Source organism: Miscanthus floridulus, chromosome 15 (assembly GCF_019320115.1).
Source record: "Miscanthus floridulus cultivar M001 chromosome 15, ASM1932011v1, whole genome shotgun sequence".
NCBI classification, from domain to species: domain Eukaryota; kingdom Viridiplantae; phylum Streptophyta; class Magnoliopsida; order Poales; family Poaceae; genus Miscanthus; species Miscanthus floridulus.
The window spans coordinates 71,366,834-71,385,875 of NC_089594.1; the positions used below are offsets into that span (position 1 = coordinate 71,366,834).

Genomic DNA, 19,042 nt, shown 5'->3' on the forward strand with positions numbered 1-19,042 from the left:
CGGCCGGCGATGAAGATCGGCCAAGCCGTGTATATATATTTCGAGGTTGGTCGATGATAAGACAAGAGAAGATATATATCGTTTGATGATACAGACTGATTGAGATGTGCACCCACGCACATCATCACGTTGACCTGCGATGTGAGCTGGACTGAGCATCGGTCGTGACGTTCCAAAACAACTCCTGTTGCTGCGATTCTAGCTTAGCTTCACCCACCACTCTTCCCTTCCTCGGTTCGCTTCAGCAACCATGCCTCTCCTTCTTCGCGTCGTCGTACTTGTTGGACTCCTCTCCTTGAAGGCATCCTGCTTCGCCGCCAGGAACACGGTGTCACCCGGCAACGGGCTCGCCGGCCGGCAGCAGCAGGCTCGTCTCCAACAACAGCAAGTTCGCGCTAGGCTTCTTCAAGCCGGACATCACGCCCTTCCACCACACCACCGCCAGCAACCCCAACACGTACCTCGGCATATATATGGTACAGCAAGGTCCCGAAGCTGACCCCACTCTGGAGCGCCAACCGCGACAGTCCCGTGGTCGACCCCGCCATACCCGACCTCGCCATCTCCGGCGACGACGGCAACCTGGTCATCCTGGACCAGACCACCAACTCCGTCATCTGGTCCACCCGCGCGAACCCCACCACCAACGACACCGTCGCCGTGCTGCTGGACGACGGCAACCTCGTCCTGCGGAGCTCCTCCAACTCGTCCGACGTCTTCTAGCAGAGCTTCGACTACCCGACGGACACCTTCTTCGCCGGCGCCAAGATCGGCTGGAACAAGGCGACGGGCCTCAACCGCCGCCTCGTGTCGAGGAAGAGCCTGGTCGACCAGGGTCCCGGACTCTACACACTGGGCTTCGACCGCGACGGCGTCGGGCGGCTCGTGTGGAACTCCACCGTGGAGATCGTGTCCACGGGGCAGTGGAACGGGCAGTACTTCAGCCTGGCGCCGGAGATGATCGGTCCAGTCCTGCCGACGTTCAAGTTCGTGAACAACGACCAGGAGGTGTACCTCACGTACACGCTGCGCGACGAGACGGCGATGGCGCTCACGCAGCTGGGCGTCAACGGCCAGGTCTTCGTGGGCGTGTCACGTGTGGATGGTGTTAGTGTTATACTATTCGGATCGTCGAGGAGTGGATCTAGCCGGGGTGCTTAATGAATCAAAGACCTAAAATACATTCTAGTGCAGCAATAGAGAGACAGAAAGGGGTGGATGAGGTCTGACGAACCTGACACCGCGGAGGGGGAGGGTTCAGAGGCCGCCATCGGGTTCGTTGGTGAAGTCTACGCACGGGCAGCGACGGTCGGTGAAGAGGGCAGTGAAGACGTCGTCGTCGATGCAGCAGGCGGCGCGGCTGGTGGCTTCCCGTCACGGGCTGCGCCCCTCACTTAGATCGGGTTTAGGGTTTGTCGGTGGGGAGGCACTACTACACAAAAGATTATGCGCAGCGTTGTATTTTTGCACTCCGTGGCGGTCACCTATTTTCGCCCGCTGCGGTAAATGCCACGATTTACCGCGGCGGACACTTTTGCCCATCACGGTAAATCGATTTACCGTAGTAGGCGTCTTAAGATGCCCACCACGGAAAATATGTATTTTCCGTGGTGGGCGTGTTAAGACGCCCGCCATGGTAAATCGATTTACCGTGACGGGCATCCTATAATGCCCGCCACAGTAAATGGCCGAGGCCCAACAGGCCCAGGGCGAGGCCCAATAACTGGTCTCCATATAAAATGATCACTTTAGGAGTTTATGGTTTCAGTTCACTCACTCCTCTCCACCGATAGCGCCGCAGTCACTCCTCTCCTGTCGCAAGCCTCTCTCCTCCCGTCTCCTCTCGTCACCATCTCCTTCCACTGCATATCCACCAGCATGGCGCTCTCCCTCCCTCTCTTCTCTCCCACCGATCCCTCCCTCTCCCTCCTCTCTCTCTTCCGAGCGGGGCGTTGAGCGTGGTGGCTCGTGGGACGGCAACGACGAGCCCGTCCTGAGGCGGATCTGGCTGGTGGCGGCACGCGGTGACCGGATCCGGCCGGTGACGGCGTCCCGAGGCGGATCCGGTCGGTGGCGGCGCGCGGTGGCCGGATCCGGTGGGCGAGGACGATTCAGCGCGGCGGCCTCCCTCCACCACGGTGGGATCTCCACCACGGCCATGACGCCGGGATCCACCACAGCCACGACGTCGGGACCTCCACCACGGCGGGCGAGGACGCGTCGGTGCGGCGGCGCGGCGGCCTCCCTCCACCATGGTGGGATCTCCACCATGGCCACGACGCCGGGATCCACCACGGCCACGACGCTGGGACCTCCACCACTGCGGGTGAGGATGCGTCGACGCAGCGGCCTCCCTCCACCACGGCGCGGCGGGATCCGCAAGGAGGCACGGGGATCCACGAGGAGGCGTCGGCTAGTCCCCTACGAGCGACTAGCGAGGTGGTGGCGGCCCTGCAGTGGCATCGGCGTGTCCAGTCGGCTTCTCCAGAGACGCTGGGGCCCGGCCGGCTGCTCCTCTTCTCCCTCCCCGAGCGGCACGGATCTACAGCCGTGGGAAGCCCGGATCCGTCGCCGGTGGGCTCGCCAGTGGGCTCGAGAACGGGCTCGCCGGCGGGCTCCTGGTTTTTTTGTTTTTTTTAAATGATTAACCGCAGCGGGCATCCTAACGTGCCCGCCGTGGTAAAAGTATATTTACCGCGGCGGGCACGTTACACCGCCCGTCGCGATAAATCGGTTAACCGCGGCGGGCAAGGCCGCCCACCGCGGTTAAGCCACGATTTACCGTGGCCTCTAGGTCGCGGCGGACGGCTTTGCCCGCCGCGGAAAACCGAAAACGCCCGCCTCCAGTAAAGTTTGTGTAGTAGTGAGGTCGGCTCAGGTCAACCTCGTGATAAGAGCCGTTGGCCCCCACCTCTTTTTATAGCGCAGGGTGACAGGGGCCCTCCAGCCATGGTGGGCTGGGCGCCCCCGATCAGGGCGCGAGTCAAAGGCCCAACTGGGTCGTTGGGTCCAGTTAGGTTAGAGATCAATCTAACAATCTCCCCCTTGATCTCTTTCTATCTTTCACTTTCATATCATTTACTTTTGTTCATTCCATTACAGATTAGCGCATAGAGCATGTCTCATCGTCACGGTCCATTGCCGATCGATTTAACAGCTACAACACACTACTCTGTTCTGAAATAGATACTTATCTTTGGGCCTTCTTTTGTTCAGAAATTATAGGCTTTCCCTTAAATCCATGCCGGCGACATGTTCTCTGAACACGTTGGGTGGTAAGCCTTTTGTAAGCGGATCCGCGAGCATCTTTACTGTACTTATATGCTCAAGACTTATGACTTGATCCCGAGCTTTATCTTTCACAACATAATACTTTATGTCAATGTGTTTGGCAGCACCACTTGACTTATTGTTGTGAGCATACTGTACTGCCGGATTATTATCGCAGTATAACTTTAGTGGTCTATAGATGTCGTCGACCACCTTCAAACCGGGTATGAACTTCTTTAACCAGTTCACCTGTCCCGTTGCCTCATAACACGCTACAAACTCGGCATATATTGTGGATGATGTAGTGATGGTTTGCTTTGAGCTTTTCCATGAAATAGCTCCCCCTGCGAGAGTGAATACATATCCAGACGTGGATTTTCTATCATCTCCCGCATAATCAGAATCTGAATATCCCACTATATGGAGTGAATCAGATCTTCTATACGTCATCATGAGGCCTTTTGTTCATTGCAAATAACGCAAGACTTTCTTTACCAATTTCCAGTGTTCTATTCTAGGATTGCTCTGGAATCTGTCAAGTAACCCGGTAACAAATGCCAAGTCAGGGCGCGTGCATACTTGAGCATATTGCAAGCTTCTGACAGCTGAAGCATATGGAACCAATTTCATTTGATCGATCTCATATTGGTTCCTGGGGCATTGAAAATCCCCATATCTGTCGCCCTTGACTATAGGAGCAGGTGAGGGACTATATTTGTGCATACTGAATTTCTTTAAGATCTTTTCTATGTATGCCTTTTTGACAGTCCTAATACCCCTTTACTTCTATCTCGGTGAATCTCGATCCGAACGAAGCTTCACCAAGATCTTTCATATCAAATTTTGAGGACAAAAACTTCTTTGTCTCCAGTAGTAGAATGACATCACTACTAACAAGTAAGATATTGTCGATGTTTCACCACCGATAGCCTGCCACGGGGGTACCCGGGGCAGTATGTTCGGGCTTTGGCGTATGCTGAAGTCGATGGTTAACGCAAGAGACAGTCGATTTATCCTGGTTCAGGCCCTCGATCGTAGATCGAGTAATAACCTTACGTCTAGTCGGCGTTAGCCTTTGCGTTGGATTGATTGTAATGTGTTGTGTTGTGTTGTACAATTGTTCTCTCCCTCTCAGGAGCCCTGCCCTCCTTTATATAGTCAGGAGGCCAGAGTCCTAGTCGGTTTATAATGAGATTTCCTAGTAGGATTACCTAATAGTTCTACTACTATAATTATATGGGAAGAATCCTAGTTGGACTAGATCTTTTTTCTACCCTGCGGGGTATCCTATGGGTCCCGCATCGACAAGCCCCCGAGCACTTCATGGTTGAGCTCTGAAAATCTCGCTCTGCTCCTTCTGGTCTTATTGAGTAGGAACAAAATATCATCCGAGCGTTTTCTGAAGTGAAACCTTGTAGCGCTTCTTGGGATCTTTGGGTGGTGAGTGCTTTTTGAAGAAAAAGTGCATCCATCTGGTTGTAGCCCCCGAGCCTCTTGCTATTTGGAACAAGGAGCCGGAGGATCTTGTCTTGAAGTTGCCCTGATTGTTCGTTGAAATTTTATCAAAAAGAACTCGCTGGAACATGGCTTGTTCCGGGTTCTTTTTGCCGTAATGTCTTGAAGTGGTCTGCGTTGAGGAAGCCTATTGGTGACGTGCGCTTTTTTTGAAGAAAAAGTGCACTCACTGAGTGTAGCCCCCGAGCCTCTTGCTATTTGGAACAAAAAGTTGGAGGGTCTTGATCCTTTATGTTGTTTGAAAATTTTGTATTCTGAAGTAGTCCCCGAGACTTGGATTACGTCATCATCCGAGTAGTTTTGCGGTAAGCAGCCTCCGAGCTTATGTCAAAAAATTGCACTCACTGAGTGTAGGCCCCGTGCTTTCTCCGAGTTCTTCTTTTTAGGAAAGAAGTCGGATGAAGAGTCTTGATGTGTCGTCGTTGTAGTCTTGAGTTTCTTGTATTCTTGGTCTTTTGTCTTTGGTTCCGAGCCTCTGGGAATAGGTGAAAATTAAGGCCGAGCTCCCTAGCTCAGTGTTGTTTAAGCTATGATGTCGTCCAAGCCCCCGAGCGTATATCCGTGTTGTTTTGTTCAGGAAGAACTCGGATGCGTGGTTTTGGCGTATTCTTTGATAGTTTTGCTGTTGTTAGATATAGTTGTATGGTGGTGGTTGAGTGTAAATGCCTTTTGTTCACGAGTTGTACTTTGCTGGTATATTCTTCCGAATATGCCCGTCTTTGAGTACCACTTCCTCTCGCCTGAGTCGTCCATTATTGTGTCCTGTCTTTTCACTGTGTCCTTTGTTAGGCCTATTTCGTTGGTACTCCTAGTCCATGTGCGCCGATCCTTTGGTCTATAAATACTGTCCCTGAGTGCTTGTTTTCATTCATTGGATATTCTGTTGAAACCTTGGTGGTCATGAACATGGTAGTTTGTGAAGTAGAGCAACCCCTGGGCATGTTTTGTACTTTCTGTGTGTCTTGTCGTAGATGGAGGAAGTCTTGTGATAGGGATTAGAGGTAGGCTGATCCCGCGACAGCATTGTGCCAGGATGTACGTGGTGGTAGTTGGAGGAAGTCTTGTGATGTGGGCTTCGTTCCTTCATCCGGCAGTTCTGGGTTGATCCTCATCGTCTGTCTTGAGACCGTCCGGTGCAGATCAACACCATATCTAGTATCACATCGGTCTTGGGTAGACAGATGCCTGCCGGTCTTCTATGCTCCATGTTGCCCTGCCGTGCTATCGATTTCTGCCTTGGATGCACTGCGTTCGTCCTTTGAAGAAAACAGTGTAACTGATGGCAGTTTGTCCTTCCGAGTAGCAATTTGGGACACGTAGTCGTTCCAGAGCCTAGTCGTGTCCGTGTTCCTCTTTGCTACTTTGCTTTTCATGGTGCTGAGTTCGTTGGGTCTTGTAAGATTTGTAATCTTCTATTTTTGAAATCGCTTGTAATGTAACGAATCTTGTCTTCTGAGTTGTCTTTGACTTTTCTGTTGTGATCCCTGTCGTTCATGAGACTAGCGAGTTCTTTCTTACATAACCGGATTCTTTTGTTCCTCGTGAGGTAGCCCTTTCTTTCTTCTTTCTTTCTTCTTGGTTTGACGGGTCATTCTTGTATCGATCTGATAATCCTGCCGTGGCGTTGGATGGATAAGTCTGAAATCTGCCCGTTGGTTTTTACCGTTGTGAGGATTCGTGCCCTCCATCGTTTTAGCTGCGTCGGTAAATGGACTGTTGCGTTCCCACACTGTGCTTTAACGGGCCTTGTGGGCCATTTGTATTACTAAGAAATCTATTTAAAGACCTTTTATCTTCCTTTCCTTTGTCGCCCAGCTCTTGCCTTTAAACCCTAGTTCTCAAAAATCCGCCGCCGTCATTGTCGCCATCACCCGAGCACCATCATTCTAGCTTCATCTCCTTTAGCGCCTTTTTTGCTTCCGCCAGTTCATGGAAAGAAGAAAACCGCAAGCAAGTCTTAGGCGGACCTTCGTGGACGAGGAGTCATCCCTGTCTTTGATTGAAAACCTGGAGTTCGTGGCCATGAGGGCAGCTCAGAAAGTTTGGCCGGCTCCAACAACAAGTGAAGACCAGCTGCGCGAGCTCGTTAGTGATGGCTTGATCCAAAGCAAGTCATCGCTGAATGGAGAGTTCCGGGCGAGCATCGGGTTCCAGCTCCGGGTCCTGGTGAGATTGTCCTTTTTGTTTCCTTTGTCCGCGCTGGACTCTGTCTTCCTGCTTCCGCCTTCCTTCATCAGTTTCTTGGTTATTTTGGGGTTAGTCTGAACCATCTAACCCCCAATGCCGTTCTCCATCTTTCTGTTTTTGTTCACCTTTGTGAAAGCCTTCCTTGGGATCCCTCCTTCTCTATCTCTTTTTCGCTTTTCTTTCGCCTGAAACCCCAACCCCGCCATGAAGAAACCAGTGCCCTCGGCGGTTGCGGGATTCAGTTTTGCTAGGGTCTCAAAATTAAGTTTTTTGACTATGACCTGGTTGATTCTGTCAAAGATTGGCGTGCCGAGTGGTTTTACGCTGCCAATTTGATCCCTTCTCTTATTGTTCACTCCAGATCCGGTCCTGTGGCGAATGACCGGTGGGACAAGAAGCTTGAGTCCCCTGCTGAGATTTAAGCGATCCAGCCACTCCTTGATAGGATTAGCACGTTGAAACAGCAGGGATTGACCGGCTTTGGTATTGTCTCAAGCTTTCTTCGTCGCCGGGTTCAGCCCTTGAAAGAGCGGGAACATCTCGGCTTTGAGTATTCTGGGGCCGAGGATCCTTCACGCATGGTCCCAGCTCTTGAGCTGACCGGTGAGGAGGTACTCGAGCGCCTCCAGAAGATGCTGAAAGGAGTGAGCGTCATTTCTCCTACCGTCTCTAAGTTCTCGGCCATCAACCCGCCCCTAGCTGTGAGTTGTCTATCTTTTTATTTGAGTTCTTTATGTACTCTTGCTGCATCCGTTCTTGCTTAGCTTTTCTTTGTCTTGGTGTTTTATCTTTTTTCGCAGGAGCTTGGGTGGAATTTTGTCGATCCGATCCCCCTTGGTGTTCTCCCTGCTGTGGCGGAGACTGGGGATCGTCTAGCTGGTACTTCTACAATTAGTAAGTCTAAAACCTTTATAGCCCTTCCTAGGGTTTCTTTCAGATTTGTTGATGTATATGAAGAGTATGTTCCTCGTCTAGTCCCTCGCGGTCCTCGCAGTGTCCCGAAGAGGGGGCGAATGGACGGGTCTTCATCTGGCTTGCCTGTCTCCGAGAAGCCTCGCAAACCAAGTACTCCCTCAGGTACTCCAGTTGTTGCTAGCATGCTCTTAGGTGAGCACATTTAATACTCTTTGTTCTTTTATTTTCATGTTTCTCTCTTGAACCGAGTACTTTTCATCTCCTTTTCAGCGGGTGCTCTGGTTTCGTTGGCTGAAGAAGAAGAGGATGATGAAGTCCCCCTCGTCATGCGGCGGTGAGTTGTTTTTCATATTCTTGTTGCATTGAATTTCTCCTCTTTGTTTTGAATTTTAGTCTTGGACTTTTTGAAGTAATCGGAGGTCGGTGTGAGTTCTTCTGAGGCTCCCGCGCCAACTTCTTCTGAAGCTCCGGTGTCGAGTTCTTTGGTTGCCTCTGTCCCGAGCTGTACCGCTCCTCTGGTGCGGAGTTCTTCTACGGCCCTAGCCCCAGCTTCTTCTTCAGCCCTGGCTTCTTCCACGGCTCCAGCCCCGGCTTCTTCCGCGGCACCGTTGTCTGCAGTCCCGCTCTCGTCGCCAGGTTGCGGGGACGTCTTCGCCGTCGTGGTTCCCCCTGCGAGGCCTTCTCTTGGTTTCGCGAAGAAAAAAGTAGTCGGGTGAGTAAATTCTAGCTTTATCTCTTTGGCTTTTATCTTCCTTCTTCTGGTTCTTATTGGTGCTTCCTTTTATCACTTTTTAGTGTTACGTCTTCTCTAATTTCTTCATCGACTTCTTCTCTGCCTCCCGCCGCGCCAATGAGTTTCGAGCCTCGGGACTCACAACATTGTGTTGATGAAGTCGCCGCGGAGGCTTCAAAGCTACCTGGCGGAGTTGCAGACTTGGTCGCTCCGGAGGTAACTGTGGCCGTCGCGCCAGGTTCTTCTGAGGGTTTGGCTCCGGCTTCCCTGGAGGTCGCTTTGGTCGTTCCTCCTTCACCCTAGCCAGCCTCTCCTTCCCCTTCTCTTGTCTCCGGTGGCCCCTCCTTTTCCGGTGATGTGGTGCAACAGTTCGATGCCACTCATCGGTTATCGGAGCTGACCGTAGCCTGGGGGAGCTTGTCGACCCTCGCGACTTCTTTTGGTGAAAAGCTCCAGGTAGGTTTTACTGTCATTCCTCTTTTGCATGCTTGTTTTTTCTTCTATCCTTACGCTTTGTTTCTCTTTGCTTCTTTTTGCCCAGTCTTTTTCTCGTGATCATTCTGGCTTCTTTTTCTCATCTAAAAATGAGAGGAAGTTGTCTTCAGAGGTGGACGCTCTGAAAGCCGATCTTGACCTTCTCCGGGTTGAGTTGGAGACGGAGCGTCAATTGCACCAAAAGAGGAGAAAGCCCTTCGCGCCCGGGTAGTGGAGACGGAGAAACAGAGAGATGCTGTGGTGGAGTCTGCGAAGAATGAATGCAAAGGTGCCGTGGGTTCTGCCTATTTCTTCTTGTATTTTGACTTCTTTTTCCGCTGACTTGTTCTTGGGTGTTCTGTCTAGCTCTCCAAGTTGAGAAGCAGAAGCTCTCGGAGAGTATTGATGAAATGAAGGCCCTTGTCCGTTCTAGTCATAATAGAGCTGAGGAGGTAAATACTCATGCTGAGGAAGAACTCGCCCTTGCTAGGCTGATTAGGCATGGAGCTGACAGAGATCTTATGCAGGCCCAAAAAACCATTGAAGGCTTGTCCGGGAAGCTGGCGACGGCTACCGAGAATTGGAATGCCTTGTGGAAATCTTTTCATTCGGTGGCCGATGTCCTTCGGACTCCAGCGGATGACGGGAAATCTTGGGCGCAGTTCATTCCCCGGATTCCGACTCGTTTCCAAGAGTTCGCGAAGAGGTGTGCCCAAGTATGTACCAAGAATGTGCTGGCCCAGGTCCGGGTCCTTGCTCCAGAAGCGCCTCTCTCCAAGATAGCAGAAGAAGCTGAAAGTCAAGAATATCTTGACGCCGTTGAAAGGATGGAGCCTGAGGTTGAAGATCTAGCCAGTAGGGTTGTAGATAGTCTAAATATTGATATTTCCCTTTCTGATGACAACGCCTGACTCGACTGAGCGTCCTCTTGTAATATTACACTTCTTTTTAAATGAAGATTCTTTATCTTTGTCGATGTATTCTTTGCCTGGGTGCGGTTGAAGTTACTTGACTTGCTGAGTACCTTGTCTTGTTCCCGTCTCTGCTCCATAAGACAACTCTGTGCGTTATTCTGACGAGGCCCCTCGATTTGTCGAGTACTTTTCTTTTCTTCTTTCCTTTGTGATCCGTCGAGTGCTTTGTCCGTGCTATGACTCGGCATCCGAGTGCTTTCTTGAGTGGCGCTTGTGCTTTCCTGAGGAAAAAGTATTCCTATCTGGATGTAGCCCCCGAGCATCTTGCTTTTCGGAACGAAGTGCTGGAGGGTCTTTTGAAGTTGAAATTTCGGTCGACTCAGCCAATTTGCTTTTTGTTAGCTTTTAGCTACCCTCATTGGCGAGTTCAAGCGTTTTTTTCAGCTATTTTGCTCTTGGCTGGGATGCTCAGGCATGTTTTCAGCCATTTTGCTTTTTGTTTCGAGTGTTAGCTTTTAGCTACCCTCATCGGCGGGCTCAAGCGTTTTTTCAGCTATTTTGCTCTCGGCCGGAATTCTCAGGCATGTTTTCAGCCATTTTGCTTTTTGTTTCGGGTGTTAGCTTTTAGCTACCCTCATCGGCGGGCTCAAGCGTTTTTTCAGCTATTTTGCTCTCGGCCGGAATGCTCAGGCATGTTTTCAGCCATTTTGCTTTTTATTTTGGGTGTTAGCTTTTAGCTACCCTCATCGGCGGGCTCAAGCGTTTTTTCAGCTATTTTGCTCTCGGCCGGAATGCTCAGGCATGTTTTCAGCCATTTTGCTTTTTGTTTCGTAAAAACAACTCGTTGGAAGTCATGACAAGACATGCTGTGGATGAATATCATCTTTTATTGATCATGAGTATAAACTAATACATATGTTGTTGAAGAGTATTGTCTTTCGTTGATTGTGAAAGTAGGTCCCTTGTGGCTTGCATATCTGTTTCTTCTTGAGTTGTTTTTACACGTAGAATCTTCTTAGCTGGCTGATGTGCCATGTATTGCTGACTTCTTTTCCATCTTCGGTCACTAACTTGTATGTGCCTGGTCCGGTGACTTTTGTGACGATGAACGAGCCTTCCCATGGACTGAGTAGCTTATGTCGTCCATCAGTCTTTTGTATCCTTCTTAGTACTAAGTCTCCGACTTGTAGTGATCGAGGTTGGGTGCTCTTGTTGTAATGCCGTCTTAAACCTTGTAGGTATCTGGCTGATTGGAGGGTAGCGTTTATTCTGATTTCTTCTGAGCTGTCGAGTTCTAATCTTCTTGTGTGTTCCGCTTCTCCTTCATCATATTGCTCTATCTTTGGGGATGTCCAGATCAAGTCGGCAGGTAGTATGGCCTCTGACCCATAAACTAGGAAGAAAGGTGAGTAGCCTGTTGCTCTGCTTATTTGAGTTCGTAGTCCCCATACTACTTTCGGTAATTCTTTAATCCATTTGGACCCATAGTCCACTAGTTCTTCGTATAATCTTGGCTTTAATCCAGCTAGTATGAGTCCATTAGCCCTTTCTACTTGTCCGTTGGCCTCTGGATGTGCAACAGACGCATAGTCTATACTGAAACCACAGTCTTGTGCCCAGCTCTTGAATTCTGTAGCTGTGAAGGGGGAGCCTAGATCTGTGATGATTCGGTTGGGCATGCCGAAGCGGTGCGTAATGTCTTGGATGAACTCGACTGCTTTGGTTGCGCTGTATTTCGCGAGTGGTTTGTACTCGATCCACTTGGTGAACTTGTCGATTGCTACAAAGATGTACTCGAAGCCGCCTTTTGCTTTTTTCAGGGGTCCTACTTGATCTAGCCCCCAACAGGAAAAAGGCCAAGCGGGTGGGATGCAGATAAGATTGTGAGCTGGTATATGGGCTTGTCTTGCAAACATTTGGCAACTTTTGCATTTTCTGACAAGCTCTTCTGTGTCTTTCAAAGCGGTTGGCCAGTAGAATCCGGTGCGAAATGCTTTGCCAACTAGTGTCCTTGAAGCGGCATGATTTCCACAGCAACCTGAGTGTATTTCGTCTAGGATCTCTTTACCTTCTTCAAATGAGACACATTTTAGGAGTACTCCTGATGATGCTGCTCTTCTATAAAGTTTATCTCCTACTAGAACGTAGTTTTTGCTTCTGCGAGCAACTTGGGTGGATTGTACCTTATCTGCTGGTAATTTGTTTTCTTTGATATAGTCAATGAAAACTTGGGTCCATGAAGTGTTGATTATCAAGATCTGAACGCCTTTAGCCCGAATTTCATGTGTTGTTTCACCGGGTTGTTTGATAGAGGGAACTGATAGCTTTTCTATGAATACGCCGGGTGGAACCTTTGCTCTGTCTGATCCGAGCTTGGCAAGGACATCTGCTGCAATGTTGGAATCGCGTAGGACGTGTAAAATTTCTAATCCTTGGAAGTGTTTTTCAAGTTTCCGTATTTCAACACAATAAGCACCCATGTTTTCTTTGGTGCAGTCCCAATCTTTGTTGACTTGGTTGATGACCACTGCTGAATCGCCGTATACGAGTAGTCTTTTTATTCCGAGGGTAATCGCGACTCGTAGCCCATGGATGAGGGCTTCGTATTCTGCTTCGTTATTTGTAGCTTGCCATAATATCTGAAGGATGTACTTGAGTTGTTTTCCTTCTGGAGAAATGAGGAGAACGCCTGCACCGGCCCCGCCTAGTTTGAGTGATCCGTCAAAGTACATCTTCCAGTGGTTGAGGATTGTATCTGATAAGGGCTGTTGAATCTCTATCCATTTGGCCACGAAATCGGTGAGGGCTTGAGATTTGATTGCTTTCCGTGGGGTGAAATTGATGTCAAGAGCTCCAATTTCAACTGCCCATTTGGATATGCGCCCTATGGCGTCTTTATTGTGTAGGATGTCTCCGAGTGGAAAATCTGTCACTACGGTAATCTTGTGGCTTTCGAAATAGTGGCGAAGTTTCATGAGGTAATGAGTAGGGCGTAGAGTAGTTTTTGTACATGCGGGTACCGGGTTTTGGATTCTGACAGTACTTTGCTGATATAGTATACTGGACGCTGCACTTTATACACGTGCCCTTGTTCTTCTCTTTCTATGACTATTGCTGTGCTGATTACGGTAGGAGTTGCCGCGATATATAGCATCATATCTTCATCTTTCTTTGGAGGTGTCAGGATAGGTGATGAAGTGAGGTATTCTTTAAGTTTTTTGAAAGCTTCGTCGGCCTCCATTGTCCACTCGAACTTGTCTGTTTTCTTTAGTAGTTTAAAGAAAGGTAACCCTTTTTCGCCGAGTCTTGATATGAAACGATTGAGGGCCGCCATGCATCCTGTTAGTTTCTGAACATCTTTGACACTTCTAGGTGGGCCCATTTCTGTTATAGCTCAAATTTGCTTGGTGCTGGCTTCGATTCCGCGCTGACTGACCAAAAATCCGAGTAGTTGTCCTGAGGGAACTCCAAATACACATTTATTTGGGTTCAATTTCCATCTCCATTTCTTCAAGTTTTCGAAGGTTTGCTTTAAATCTTCAATTAGAGTGTCTGGGTTCTTTGTTTTTACCACCACATCATCCACGTATGCCTCCACATTTTCACTGATTTGATTCCCGAGGCAAGTCTGGATAGCTCTTTGGTACGTGGCACCAGCGTTCTTTAGTCCAAACGACATGGTCTTGTAGCAGTAGGCACCAAACAGGGTGATGAAAGATGTCTTGCTCTGGTCTTCTTCTTTTAGTGCGATCTGGTGATATCCTGAATAGCAATCGAGAAAAGATAATAACGCAGATCCTGCTGTCGAGTCAACTATCTGGTCAATGCGTGGTAGCCCGAACGGATCTTTTGGGCAATGTTTGTAGAGATCTGTGTAATCGACGCACATACGCCACTCGTCCGTGTTTTTCTTCTGTACAAGGACCGGGTTTGCTAGCCAATCTGGATGTAGGATCTCCTTGATGAATCCGGCTGCCATTAGTTTTGTTATTTCCTTTTTAATTGCTGCCTTCTTGTCGGGTGAGAATCGTCGTAGCCGTTGTTTTACAGGTTTGGAGCTTTTGTTAACATCGATTCTGTGCTCAGCCAACTCCCTTGGGACTCCTGGCATGTCGGCTGGCTTCCAAGCGAAGATATCTTTGTTGTCCCGAAGAAAGTTGGTGAGCGTGAGTTCCTATTTTGCCGAGAGGTGAGCACTGATAGTTGCTGTCTTGGAGGTATCGCTTGTGCCTAAGTCGATTTGCTTGATGTCGACTTCTTTTGGCGGTGCGATGATGCTGGGCTTTTTAGCCGGTATTTCTAATTCTTCTTGGCTTGTTTCTGCAGCGATTGCGGCTATTTCTTTTCTTCCATTGTCGGCTTGCGCTTTAGCTGCGATCTGGATCGCCTGAACGTCGCAGTCAAAAGCGCGCTTTAAATTGCTTCGAAGGGAAAGGATATCGTTGGGTCCTGGCATCTTAAGTAGTAAGTACGGGTAATGTGGTATTGCCATGAATTTGGCTAGTGCTGGACGTCCGAGGATTGCATGATATGATGAATTGAAATCGGCGACTTCAAATTTGATAAACTCTGTTCGGTAGTTTGAAGGAGTTCCAAAGGTAACAGGTAAAGTAATTTGTCCGAGTGGCATGGCTGCTTTGCCGGGTACTATTCCGTAAAAAGGTGTGCTTGTTGGCGTAATCATCCCGGCGAGTTGTAGCCCCATTTTCCTTAGAGTTTCTGAAAAGATGATGTTAAGCCCAGGTCCTCCATCGATTAGTACTTTGGTGACGGTCATACCAGCAATAGTCGGATCCAGAACCAATGGATAATGGCCTGCGTTTCCCACGCTAGTCCATTGGTCTTCTCTGGTAAATTGGATAGGATACTATGACCAATTGAGGTATCTTGGTGTAGCCGGTTCTGCTGTCATAATGGTCCGCAGTGCTAGTTTTTCTTAATGTTTGCTTCTGCAATCCGAAGCCCCTGAGAAAATCACTGCTACCGTTCCCCTAGGTTTTTAGAATCCTTTGTCCTCGTGGCTGTCTTCTTCTCTCTTCTGATTGTCCTCTTTAGTGTTTTCCTTACTATCTTTTCTTGTGTATCGATCATTGAAAGTGTAGCAATTTCCGATAGTGTGCCTCCCACCAGGGTGCAATGGGCAACGTATGTTTTCAATGTCATCATATCTTCTTGGTTTGGGAAATTTCTTTGATTTGTCGGCCATTGCCACAGTATTGTCTGGTCTACGTTTTCTTTCTTGATGTCTGCTATTTCGTTGATTTTGCCTGTCCGGGTTGTCTTGGTTGCTTCTGTCCGGGAACCTCTCTCATGTTTTTTCTTTTGTAGTAATCATCTTTTCTACTGTACGTCTGAATTCTTCATTGTTTCTCGGATTTTCTTTGTAGAAGTCTTGAAATTGCCATCTGGCCATGATTCCGTGAGAAAAAGCTTCAATTACTTCTCGTTCGGTTATGTCATGCACTTGAGCTCGTAGTTCGCCGAATCGCCGATAATAGTTTCTGAGACTTTCACCTCCCTTTTGCTTGAGTCCTTTTAGTTCTGCATGAGTGATTAGGTGTGTAATGATTCCTGCGAAATTCTCACAAAACGCTCTCTGCAAATCCTCCCAATTTCTGATAGATCCTGGATTTAGTTTATCGAACCATTGGAGGGGCATGGCCTCTAGTGCCATGGGGAAGAAGAGGGCTTTGATATCGTCGTCTCCTCCGGCTAGTTCAATCGATTGTGAATATATTCTGAGCCACTGCTTTGGTTCGGTCTTGCCATCATACTTGGAGTGATTAGATGGTTTGAATTTGTGAGGTAATCGCACCAATGTGAGCCTGTTCGCGAAATAGGGGAACCTGTCGTGAGCCTTGGTTTCTTTGAATTCAGATTCGGCGCCTTCCTCTGGCCAACTGTCGTTCTGATGGGAACAATTTTGCGAGGTTGTCTGGGTAGGAACCCTGCTCCTAGTCTTCCTTAGTTGTTCAAATCGGTGGCCTTGATTATGTTCCTTCCTACTTCCTCCGTCATGGCTTCCACCCGACCCAAGTCTTTCGAAGGCGGATTTCCTTTGATTTTGATCTTCTTGCCGGTGGGTTGTTGATCTGGCGGGTAGTCTTGATCGAGCTTTCTCTTCATGTGTTCTCGGGATTGTCGATCGGAGCAAGTCCTGGAGCTGTTCATACTTCTCACCAGGATGCGAAGTTGCTCCGAGTTCTTCTAATGCTTCTCGAATCTTATCGTAAGGCATATTCACCGTGCGTCTCCCTTCGACTTCTCGTTGTGATTTTCTTCTGTTGTACTCATCCAATTCTGACTTGTATCTGGTCCAAGCTTCCCTGCGCTGCCTAGCACGGTGTAGGCGCCCTTGCTTCAACTTGTTTTTTCTTTCTCTAGCTTGTTTCTGACTATCTATTTCTCTGTCGTAGCTCTGGGCAAAGGGTGATATGTTGGATTCTGATTCATCTGATGATCTAACATCGGGTGCTTCCGGGGGATTTAATGGTGACCGCGGTCGTCGAACCATGAACACTTCTCGCGCATGAGTCGTTCTGTTATTGGCGTTAGTTTTCATACTGTTGGAGTCGCTGATAACTTTAGTGGATGCCTCGGTGTCGTAGATCGAGTCTCCTTCTTGGTAAGGTAAAATAGCTGTTGTTGTCGTGCCGACTAGTTGGGTTCCGCTACCTTCAGGAACGGAATCCGGCCAGTGGATGATACAGTCCCGCGATGTTATCGTTAGCACGAGGCCCTCCTGAGCTCCTGTCAGTGGTATCCCGAATCTTGGATTAAAAAATCTTTTGACCTGTCCTTGATAGGATCTTGCCATGTTGTCGAGCCCAAATGGAGAAGAACTCGACTTCTTGAGAGAATTCTGGGGGTAATCCGAGTTGTTTTGGGTTGTGTTCCGGAATCTTGCCAAAAAAGAACTCGGTTTCTGGAAACACTCTGATAAAACTTCGCTTTGGAGCTTGAATTCGAATCGGATACGAGTGGTCGTGAAATCCGATTTGATTCGGATACTATGAGCTGCGCGAATCTTCTGGTGAGCTGATCCGTTGTAGTCGTTGGAATAGGAACTTCTTTTAGATGATCTAAATCTTTGAGGAGATGGCTTTGAAGCTTGCCGTTGTTGTCTGCCTCGCAGATCCATGAGCCGAAGATGAAAGTTGACCCCGTCGAGAAAATCATGTTATCGAGGTCCATCGAGCTCTCGGAAGCAAAGTCGCCGAAATCCCCTACCTGGCGCGCCAGCTGTCGATGTTTCACCACCAATAGCCTGCCACGGGGGTACCCGGGCAGTATGTTTCGGGCTTCGGCGTATGCTGAACTCGATGGTTAACGTAAGAGACAGTCGATTTATCCTGGTTTAGGCCCTCGATCGTAGATCGAGTAATAACCTTATGTCTAGTCGGCGTTAGCCTTTGCGTTGGATTGATTGTAATGTGTTGTGTTGTGTTGTACAATTGTTCTCTCCCTCTCAGGAGCCCTGCCCTCCTTTATATAGTCAGGAGGCCAGAGTCCTAGTCGGTTTATAATGAGATTTCCTAGTAGGATTACCTAATAGTTCTACTACTACAATTATATGGGAAGAATCCTAGTTGGACTAGATCTTTTTTCTACCCTACGGGGTATCCTGTGGGTCCCGCATCGACAGATATCATCTACATACAGGACAAGAAAGATAAACTTCCCATTCTTAAACTTTGTATAGACACAATTGTCCTCTACATTCTCTTTAAACCCAAAATTCTTTATTGTCTGATCAAACTTCAAGTACCACTGTCTTGAAGCTTGTTTTAATCCATAAATGGATTTCTTTAGGCGGCATCACATTCATTCTTTTCCTTCCATGACAAAACCTTTCGGTTGTGCCATGTAAACATTTTCCTCCAAGTCTCCGTTGAGAAATGTCGTCTTTATATCCATCTGATGTAATTCTAAATTGTAATGTGCCACTAATGCCATTATGATTCTGAAGGAATCCTTACATGAGACCGGAGAAAAGGTCTCATTGTAATCAATCCCTTCTCTTTGCGTAAAGCCTTTTGCCACAAGTTGGGCTTTATATCTCTCTATATTTCCTTGAGAGTCAAGTTTTGTTTTGTAGACCCATTTACAGCCTACTATTTTAGCTCCTTTAGGAATTATCTCCAAATCCCAAACTTTATTGGCATTCATAGATTTCATTTCATCTTCCATGGCCTCAAGCCACTTTGATGAATGATCACTTCTCATGGCTTCTTCAAATGAGGTGGGATCATCCTCCATTTGAAATTCCTCAATGTTGTACACTTCATAATCAGCAGAAATAGCTGATTTTCTAACTCTTTGAGACCTTCTAGGGGCCTCCACATTTGGCACATTTTCTGTTTGAGGATGTTGTTGCTCCCCCTCATTTGTGACAATAGGTTCTATAGGATCCTGAAGAACAGGTTCCTCATCATTATTCATTGTTGCCACAAGCGGGATAACAACAGGTGCTGGCACCATAGTGTCTTGCACTGTCGGTGCAGCGATAGCAGGTAGTGAGAAAAATGGCTCATGAATCATCGGAGTGGGTGCATACACCCGCTTCTCTTCAAGGTCAATTTCTCGAGCTACCATGCTCCCCTTCATCATTTCATCCTCTAGAAAGACAACATGTCTCGTTTCCACAAATTTTATATGTCTATCTGGACAGTAGAAACGAAAACCGTTTGACTTTTCTGGGTAGCCAATGAAATGACAACTCACTGTTTTGGGATCTAGCTTCCCAATGTCCGGGTTGAATACTTTAGCCTCAGCAGGGCTCCCCTCCACATGCAAGTGGTTTAGTGAGGGTACTCTTCCTATCCACAACTCATACGGTGTTTTGGGCACCGACTTACTTAGTACTCTATTGAGAATATGAATGGCGGTTTTTAACGCCTCCATCCATAGGCTCAATGGTAAGATGGAGTAACTTATCATACTACGCACCATATCCATCAGTGTACGATTGCGTCTTTCAGCTACTCCATTCTGCTAAGGTTCACATGGTGTAGAATACTGGGCTACTATGCAA

At 48.2% G+C, this 19,042-nt stretch overlaps 1 pseudogene; it reads left to right on the top strand.

Annotated features, from left to right (window-relative positions):
* Window positions 1-250: 250 nt before the first annotated feature.
* The window catches only part of LOC136507626 (G-type lectin S-receptor-like serine/threonine-protein kinase At2g19130), a 51,806-nt pseudogene continuing 33,014 nt past the window's right edge, over window positions 251-19,042 (top strand).